The 10,043-nt window shown below is 38.2% G+C and overlaps 1 pseudogene; it reads right to left on the bottom strand.

Moving 5' to 3' along the window:
- Nucleotides 1-7,406: 7,406 nt before the first annotated feature.
- On the bottom strand, nt 7,407-9,574 carry LOC119231406 (60S ribosomal protein L3-like; annotated as a pseudogene).
- Nucleotides 9,575-10,043: the final 469 nt, after the last annotated feature.

Here is a 10,043-nt window from a genome sequence, read left to right on the forward strand (position 1 = left end):
TATAATGAGAAAAATTAGGTAAGTAACTAGACATCAGGACTACTAAAATTTAAAAACAAAATAGACCAGCAGTGAAGAATCAAAAGATAACAAGTCATAGGTCACTTATGAAGGTGAGAAAGAACTCCAGCCAAGTGTCCAGAGCTTAGTCTAGTCACTCACTACACCTGCCTTTTATACACAGCACACTGCACTAGTGCAGTTGGACGGCACTTGGTCCAAAAAGTCTGAAGAGTACCCAGAGAGTTGAACAAACTACTGTTCTAATCTCCTAATGAGAATGCATGTGACAGGATTACTGAGGGCCTCTACTCCTTGGTATACAGCCATGAAGTGATCTGATTTCCCCCAATAATTAACATCCAGTTCTGTCACCTCAAACTACCTCCCCTCTGTGTTGTCAGTTCTCTTAATGAAATTTCAGTTCATCTTTTGAGTGTTAGAATAGATTTTTGGTGGTTCTTCAAAATTCAGTTCCTTCTTAAAACCTAAGTCTCACACTTGATTCCTCCCATGCCCTCCTCCCCCACTAAGTCTCTTGGACAAGAACTCTCAAACCCAAGCAGATGAGGCATGCATTCTCCCTTCTCACACCCTTAGTGAACTAGCTACTTTCTACCAAGCTCCTTCCTTAATTGTCTTTGTCAAGGCTGTTTTCCTCCTTTTCTTGGTTGCCATTACTTCTCTCTCTCACCCTGAACAGCCAAAGTCCTTCTGTTCAAGTTCAGGATGACTCCATGATGCTCACTTACTCATTTCTTGAAAGGTCCTTGCAGACTAACCACTACACAGCCCGAGGGGAGACCTACAACCTCAGAGTGAACTGCTTCCTCGTGTCTGTCACAACTCCATAAATGGACCATTCTATAACCCTTTGTTGTTGGGATTCCCTTGCCCAATAAGCAGATCACAGGGCAGGAGGGTGAGGAAAGAATTACCGGGTAGAATTTCTACCAACAAGAAAATTTTAGCCACTTTTCCCATTTTCCTCACTCTAAATATCCCTTTCATGCCTCTTATTGGCAGAACGTAATCAGAAGTCAGTTAGCAAGACCATCTGGGAAAGGTGATTTGTAGATCCTGGCTGCAGCATCATAGAGCAGAACAAAATACAGCAGTGAGCCTGGCACTGGGAGAGAGTCAAGAAGCACTATATGGAGGGAAAGGAGGACAAAACAAGTAGGAATTCAAGTAAAAATGTAGGGGAAAACACAACATCATCAGGTCAAATTCATGCCCCTGTGTGACTAAGACATATGGTTCTGAGGGAGAAGGAAGAACATAGAACACTAACTTTACGTGGTAAAAAACCCCAGTGTCATAAAGATGTTTCATTCATTAGTTATTGGAAAATCAAAGAGATTTTTTTTAACTAAAAAACCGCATGCTCAGTTCATGTTTAAATGGGATAAGTACATGCACCTGCCATCACCACTGTACATGCCATCCGCGGTGTGCTGGGAACCTCTCCCTCTATCCCCCTCCTCTTTGGAAACCATCCATGCTGTGTGCTAGTGAGTGGGGATGATGGTCTGCGATATCCCCATAATCCTCACCCAAAGGGCTGGGGGCAGAAGGGCAAGGGAGACTGATCACAGCATCACAGAGAAGCTCCAGGCTTAATCTGTGGGCATAGAAGGATGGAAGGACCAGGGGCCAGGCAACTCATTTTCTGAAGTAAAAGTATACAGAACTAGGGGAAAGTAAGGCACTAAACTTTTTATTAGGACTGCTATCTTCACAATAGATGTTATCCAAGACAAAACCCCTTTTAAGACATGCCAGAGGTATCTTGAAATCCCCAGAACTTCAGCTCTTATAGAAGAGAATTATACGACTCTGAGTAAGATCAAATCATTTATTCCTTATATCATTGAGAATGCTCTCTTTTTAATTAAGCACATTTGTTTATAACTATGAATGTATGGTGTGACCTGGTAAAAATGGTATACTTTCAGGAAGAAACAATTTTCCAATAGAACAGGTGGAAAGAAAAATATATAATGGTAAAATCCAGTTTTCTGGAAGGAATGTTTCCTTTATCCCAGTTGACTAATGTCAAAGTTTTTTTGTCAGTGGATATAAAATAATTAGAGAATACATGTCCTGTAATCCACTTGAGGAACATCACATAGTGGGCAGCCATTCCTTGCAGTCAGATGCCAACGTGTTGCCCCTTTGCTCGTGTGGGAGAGAAAACTGTGGAGTCAGGAAGGAAAGGTGCCAAAGGGTGTGCACCATTTATCATGTTGACTGGGCTGTCATATCACTGGGAGGACCCTGGAGAGCCCTGACCGTGAGATTGAAGGTTGATGCCAATTTACAGCAACACAAATGCATTGAACAGGAAAGAGATAGCGCCTAATCTCTTCAATTTTCTTACATTACCCTGAAGGGCAGAGAATTAAATGAAACAGTAACTGATGACAACTTTAGAGGGTCCTGGATGCATGACAGGAAAAGTATTAAAATAGCTCAATAGTTTTATTGTATGTGTGTGTTAATCTTGCCCCTGAAAGATGAACAAGGGTAGAAAATGCGGCCTTTTGGTTGCACCGATTCCTCAGTGAGAAAAAGAAACACTAATTCTGTTTGCCTGTCGGAGATCCTTACATAGGTAACAACAGTAAAAATGGAGACTAAGAAACCAAAGGTAGACTATGCCTGAAGACACCCTGCTTAGCAAATTATTGGGGTGACGAGACACAATTTGTCAGTATGTCTTCAATGATTTATGGTGAACCCATTAGTCTGTTCCTGACAGCAGTGTAGGTAGGAAGAATATTTTTTAAGAAATTAAAATTAACCCCTGGGCATAGTGGATGAAACAGTCTCTGATTAATGAGAGGATCCATGAATAGATGTGGTTATTGAGGACAGGATTAGAAGCCATTCTAGAACTGTAGACCACAGAAATTGAGCAAATATGCAGCCAAACAAGCCCCCCAAGGCAGGTTTCCCCACTGTCCTATTATAGTTTTTCAATTTGCTAAGCTGTTGTTGAATACCTACTGAGATCCAAGAACTAAATTGAATACTAGAAATACAGAATTCCATCTGCTGTTATTCCTGATCTTAAGCGCAATTTATTAAAGAGCGATGATATAACAGAGAGTTCAAAGCTTCAGCTTGGGGGTAAAGTAACTTGTTCCATCTTGGTGTAGATACCTACAGCAAGTGTGAATCTGGGTCAGTTATCCTTGTTAAGCTTGTATCTTCTGAAAAATCAGGAATGCAAATAGTATTTATCTATAGAGTTCACATTTTAGTGACAATTAATATTATGTATAAATTAGTTACGGAAACACTGATGAGGAAACATCTGATTCTGTGTTGGAAGGAATGCTGAAGTAAGAAGGTATAATATTTGAACTGTGATTTAAATATAATAAAATTAGCTCTAGAAGTGATGATCTTAAGAGCCTGAATATATCAGTTCAACTCGACCAACACAGTCAAGTAATTCTCTCTCTTGGTTACAGCACAAAGATCAGAGGTCAAAATCAGAGTAAAAATTAGAGCTTCTGAGCCTAATGCAGAAATGTCACCTCACACAAAGAGGAAATTACTGTTCTGTGACCACAGACCATGCCTTCAAGCCTTATTTAATGGACATTGATGATCAGTGGGTTGTTTGAGGGTTAATTGAGTTTGAGGGTTGTTTGAGTTTAACTCTGAGGTTAAACTCAGAGTTTAAAATTATCAAAAATAAAGATCATAAGTGTTATCTTTTACTATACTTGGAAGTTAGCAAATTAATAAATCATGTGACACTTCATTCTATTTTATTTAAAATAATGATCACAGAAAAATTTCAAGTTGAAATATACACATAACATTCAGTTTATTCAACAAATTCTTCCTGAGTAGTTATGTACCTTAGAACATACCACTCCCTGTGGATACAAAATTAAAATGACATAATCCAAGATGTAGAATTTTATTTTAGGAAAAAAATAGTTCAGAGACTAGTTAGTACAGTTAGAAATAAGTAGTGTAGAGACTAGTTAGTATAATGCTAATTAGTACTGATGATATGCAAATTTATAACGCAACTAAGTTCCATTATATTCTTTAAATACCCAAGAGAAAAGAACTGGCTAAATTTCTAGCAATGCATAAAAATAATGGAAGAAAATGATGTGCCCAATAATACAAGAATAATAAACTTCACTGCAATATAAAAATGTGACCATCAGTGAAAATATAATGCAATGCAAATTTAAATATGTTTTAAAGGGTTAGTATTTACTTTTCATGCAGAGGATATACACTTTCATATTGGAAAACCTTACTAAAAATCTGCAAATATCTAAAGCTTGAAAAATACTGCATGAAAAAAGGTCAGTCGCACTACTACTCAAATAAATGCAAATTAAAATGAGGAACTATTTTTGTCTATCAAATTAGCAAAAGAAAATAATGGCTAATCCCATATACTGATGAGGATGTGGTGAGACAGATGTCTCCATTCACTGCCGGTTGTCAGTAAATTGTAATGACCTATCTGAAAAGTAACTTGTCGATACATTTTGAGAATCTTAAAACTGAGCCAATTGTCTGGGTACTATCATTTTACTATCAAGATGTTATCATAATAAATTATTAAGAAATTTGGGGAATAATTCATATACAAAAAAATTCCAAGCTTTTAATACTATAAAAAATAAAAATGAAAATAACATACATATCTCCAAAAGGAAAATAGTTCACTAAATTCTGCTAGAAAACCAGCATGGCAAAACACAACCTTTGAAAATGCTGTGTTATAAAGGTAAATTTTAAAAGGGCATATGATATATTTTAGGAGGAAAATGTAAAGTTAATGGAGATTATAGTAATATCAAGAAAATATTACTATTGTTCAGAGAAGCATTGAACATTGAAAAGATCTAAGCTTTTCTTATGTTTTTTTTTAAGATTTATTTATTTATGCATACAAGATCTGGGGTGTAGGCCAGAGTACAAGTTGGTGAAAGGATTCACCAGAGACAGAGTGGGCAGCAGAACAGGCAGACTGACTGAAATACACTGCTGAGGGAAGCAAGGGGAAAGACAGGAGAGATCTGCTGTGCCATGTGGATTAGCTCTCTGGGGAGGGATCAAACTCGTGCTGCAGTGACTGTGGATTGCTTCATGGTGCTGAGATTTAACCTCTCGCACCACCAGGGAGGCCCTAAGCTTTTCTTGTTAACTGACAAGAGTTTAATAAGACTTATGAGTATGAAATCAGTATATAAATACAAAAGCATTTTCAACTAGTAAATATGTAAAAAGATCATTTTAAAAGAGATGCCATTTGCAATAGCAATAAAAAAATACAAAGGAAGAACATCATATAAATTATGTAAGAACTTTGAAGACAAAACTATAAAATGTTTAATGAATATATTATAAAGAATCTAAATGAAGATCCACAATGGTATATTGTCAGTATTCCCAAAACTGATTTAAGAATTCCATGAAATTTGGCTTAAAATCCCAACAAGAATTCAACAAACTGACTCAAAAGTTTATATGTAAAAGCAAGCGAGACAGAATGACAAAGACATTCTTGAAATAGCATGAAACATCAGTAGAAAAGATAAGATTTAATCAGTGATCCTGCAATAGTTGGGTATCTAATAATATAATATGGAATGGAATCTATACCTCATTCCATATATAGTTATGTTACCTTACTTAATTAGACTTACTTATTTGGCTTTTAACTCTTGCTTAAATCTTAAAAATTCTAATCAAGAATTATCTTTCTCTTAAAAAAAAACAACTGTAAGAATAGTTGATAAGCATTAATTTTGATAAATGTTATCCACAAATGTTAAATGTAACTTTCTTAACATCAAAAAATGAATTATTTTAAATTCTCAACAAAGATGAGTATCCATTTTTATCCAAATCCAATCTCCTCTCCTAAGAAGAAATCCTCCTTGCTCTAGCTCTGTGATATTGTGTTTGAAGGACATTTTATAAAGAGCACATCATATTATCCTTTGAGGATATTAGTCTATCAGGTATTCAACCTGGATTAAACAGCCCTGAACCCTCATCTTAATTTCTTCCCTTACATTCAGATATGTCCCACACCATTTAAGAGAGAGCTTTACATGCTGCTGCTGCTACCAGTGGTTTTAGTTCAGCTGTTTCAGTTTGATGGCAGCACACTAAATTAACTCTGAATGGAGACAGTAAAATTAATTCTCACTCTACCCCTCAGTCATCTCCAACTACAGTGAGCACAAATTTGGAATGAAAAAGTTTCTGTCCCACAAAAGTCTAGTGCCCAACAGTGCAGAATTTTAAAACCAAATTTTAAGAATGTATCCCTTATAGAGACAAAAATATGTACATCTCTCTTGTACTCCTATTTTACTTTAATTTGCCACACCACTTCTTGCATCCATTAATCGGTTTAAAAAACTTGCTCCTAGATTCTTAGAGATAATTTAATATGAATGCATTTGCTCAGCTATAGTGATGGAGGACTTAAATATGAGAATACTGGCTTCAATTTCAACCTTACCATCAACTTTGGTTGCAACTTCTGGGAGCGACTTAACCTTTCAAGGGGAACACACTTTCAGTTCTGCTTGCTTTACTTTGCTGCTTTACCAGTGGGATCATGTGAGTTAGGACTACTCTGCTCTCCCTAATGGAAAGTGGGTTTTAATTTGCGTAAATCTTTTAATCCAAATGATGGCATAGAAGAAGTAGAAAAAAGTGAGGCAGAGTAAGAACAATGAGTGTGTAAGTCAGGGAAGGAAACGCAAGAAGTCCAGTCCTGCAGAACATTCTTATTTAGGGTTCAATTACATATTTCTGACTATTTCAGTCATGGACCCACAGTCTGGAAGGCTGCCTGGGTTTCCTGAGAACAGCTGAACAGTACCATTTTGTTCCATTTCTTATCTTCATAGTTATCTTTATCTCTGCTTTATTGGTATGTTTTTTATATGACATTTTGTCTGTCTTCATCCTAAACAAATTCAACAAAATGTGGTTAGTGAGGTGATCTGAGCTAACTATACTGGTAAATGCTTGCCATAAACACAGACACAGATTAAATTTACAGTTATCTTTAGGTCTTTTGATTAACATAAATAAGACCATGATTATTTCATCTACATTTACTGCTATTTTATACTTTAAAAGTATAAATTTTGAAATTTGTATATCTAATCAAAATATTCAAAATGGGCTTCTAGTCTAAATATAAGACTTATTCTCTTAACATTTCATTATGAAAAATCAGCTATAATCTATGACAACAGGGTAATCATTTGCTCTCTTCATGTTATCCCACTACTAATTGGCTCAACTAGAATTTTCAGATATAATCTTTTATCCCCCCACTGAAAAATATTATTTTATTAAGATCCTACCAGCTGTACAGTCTGTTGCTGACATTAAGCTCCTTCCTTTGCAATCTGGTCTTTCTTAAGTGGTACCATGAAGGATTTCTTCCCCTCCATAGTCTGGAAGTGGCCATTGCCAAACATGGAGGGGATGTCCTTGTAGAGGGCGAGCACTCGCTTCTCCCCACCACACAGTCCTTCAACATGACAAAGTCACCAGTCACTCCATTGTAGTGGACAAAACCTCCCAGAGGGTTGATACTCTTGTCAGACATTGTAATTGGTGGAAGAGTTGGTCTTGATCAGTTTGCAATCCTTGATGAGGTAGCCCTGGCTAATCTTGCAGATCTTGTTGATCTCAGTGTGGTGATGGTAGCCTTCTGCCCAGCTCCTGCCACAAAGAAGCCCACTGGGGCAGGTTGCCAACTGCCAGACAGGTCACCTTGTGCAGTCCTCAGTGGGTCTTGCAGGGCAGTTTCTTGATGCGCCTGGGGCTGGGGACCCCTTTGTAGCCTTGTCCCTTGGTCACCCCAATCACATCAGTCATCTCATTCTGCCCAAACACTTGGTTCATGGGGACCTGCTATTCCAGTCGCTCATGGGCCCAGTCCAACTTTTCAGCCACCATACCTCCAAATACCCGGATCACCATAAGGTGTGTCTTCTGGTGTCAAGGCAGCAGGCACAGGTGGAGGTGGGCGATGCCATGGATGATGTAACAGTACTTTTTCATGCTGCTGAAGTCCTTATCCAGCTGTTTTGTGCTGTCTTCATCCTGCCACCTCTTGCAATATTTGGTAAAAGCCTTCTTCTTAGATTTATTCCAGTTCTTCTCAGAGCCTCTTTTGCACTCATTACTGATATGTTCAGCAAAGATGGTCTTAAAGGCAGAGAGGACTCAGGGGCTTCCAAGTAGCCCATGATGCCCACCACTATCATGGGCAGTATCTCCACAATGGTCACATTCTCCACAACTTCATTCTTGTTCATCTTGGATCCTGGTCTACTCACCTACTGAATAGTTTAGGTCATGCCAGCCTTGTAGCCCAGGAAGATCTGTGAGGTGGTCGTGGTTGGTGGAATAAACTTTAGGGAAACTCTTCACCTTCCCATGGTGCCAGCTGCTGCATTTCTGAGACAAGAAGCCCAGTGACCCATGTCTGGGAGCAGAGAACTTGTGTGAGACATAGGTCTGTCAAAAGTCTCCAGTAGAGGTATAATCATTTCAGTTCTAGCAGTCCTATAACTAGGTTTTGAGACATAGCCTAAGATCACCTATTTACACTTGTCATATTGTAGTAAATGTCATACGCATTTTCAAAAATGAAAGAATCATTCAGGTGACATCTTCCTTCCACAAAGATAACTTATCAAAGTTGGTTCTGAAATAATCAATTTACCTTTAGCTGCAACCCAATAGCCTCAGAAACAATGCCCTTTTAGGTAGGAAATACCATGACATTTGATCTAGCCATGGAAGCATTGTATGTGAATTCACTTCAAAAGAAAGAAATGATAAAATACTTCCTTTACCAGAAAGAGTAGAATTGAATTACTACTCCCCAAAATGAAATTATGATCGATGAACTAATTAGCCTCCAAGATTTCCTTACAGAGAGATGAGGAAAGGGATGAAAAATTCACACACACTATCCAAAAGAAAACTAAGTACTCATTGCAAACGAGCTAAGGGATGTGGGTAATGTTAAAATGAATAATTTGACAATATAAACTGTCATTGGAGGATCTATCATTAAATTGTCATTAGAACAGCCTCTTATTATTGAGCAACACTTTTATGAAGAAAACAAATAATGCCAATCACATGGAGAAGTAGAATCATCCTTTGTAAATCTCAAGATAGTCTCAAGAGAGATTTATTATAATATTATTTTTAGATGAAGAGGGCAACAAAAAACACAGTTTGCTATAGCAGCTATTAAACAAATGGATGAAAAGCCACAAACGGTTCCAGATAATCCTGTTTATTCTCGATCCAAAGAGATCCTTAAAACTGAACTTAGTGAAAAACTATTTCTTCATTTTAAAAAGGATGAAACCAGTATAAGATTTAAAGACTCTCTTTAAATAATTGTTTTAAATTGTATAGCTGTATTATTAATTATAATAGAATTCTCTGCATAATGCTCCAGTTTTCAGAAAACAATGTGAATTAAAACTAGAACATTAATAGTTACGCTTGTTTGGCGGAGCAACATGGCAGCGAGGAGACGCTGCGAGTAAGATCTCCCATTAAAAAAAGTTAATAGGGAGGAAAAGCGGCAGGTCCCAGTGAGAACCGGGACACGGAAGATAAACGGGTGACTCCAGCAAACTGCCCGAAGAAGAAAGTTGCCATAAAAGAGGACTAGAAGGGAGGAAAGCGCAGAACCCTGCTCCCCTCCCCTGCCCACAGAGGCGGCACTCTCCGACCGGCAGAGAGGAGGAAAACAACACACTGAAACGACCCACAAGAACAAACGACGCAGCAAGCGGGACTGTGAGTGGAAAGGAACTATTTCAGCCACCACACCCCGTGAACAGGAGCTGTGGAGAATCCTGCAGGATTCGCTGCGGAGGTGAGCTCCAGGCGCCATTAAAGAGAGACCCCGCCCCCCAGGAGGAGGCCAGCACCCGCACACAGCCCCGGGCCGCCTGGTAAGCTTGCGCGGAAAAGCAGCACGCGCT

Source organism: Talpa occidentalis, unplaced genomic scaffold (assembly GCF_014898055.3).
Source record: "Talpa occidentalis isolate TD23 unplaced genomic scaffold, MPIMG_talOcc4v2.1 talOcc4.7, whole genome shotgun sequence".
NCBI classification, from domain to species: Eukaryota; Metazoa; Chordata; class Mammalia; order Eulipotyphla; family Talpidae; genus Talpa; species Talpa occidentalis.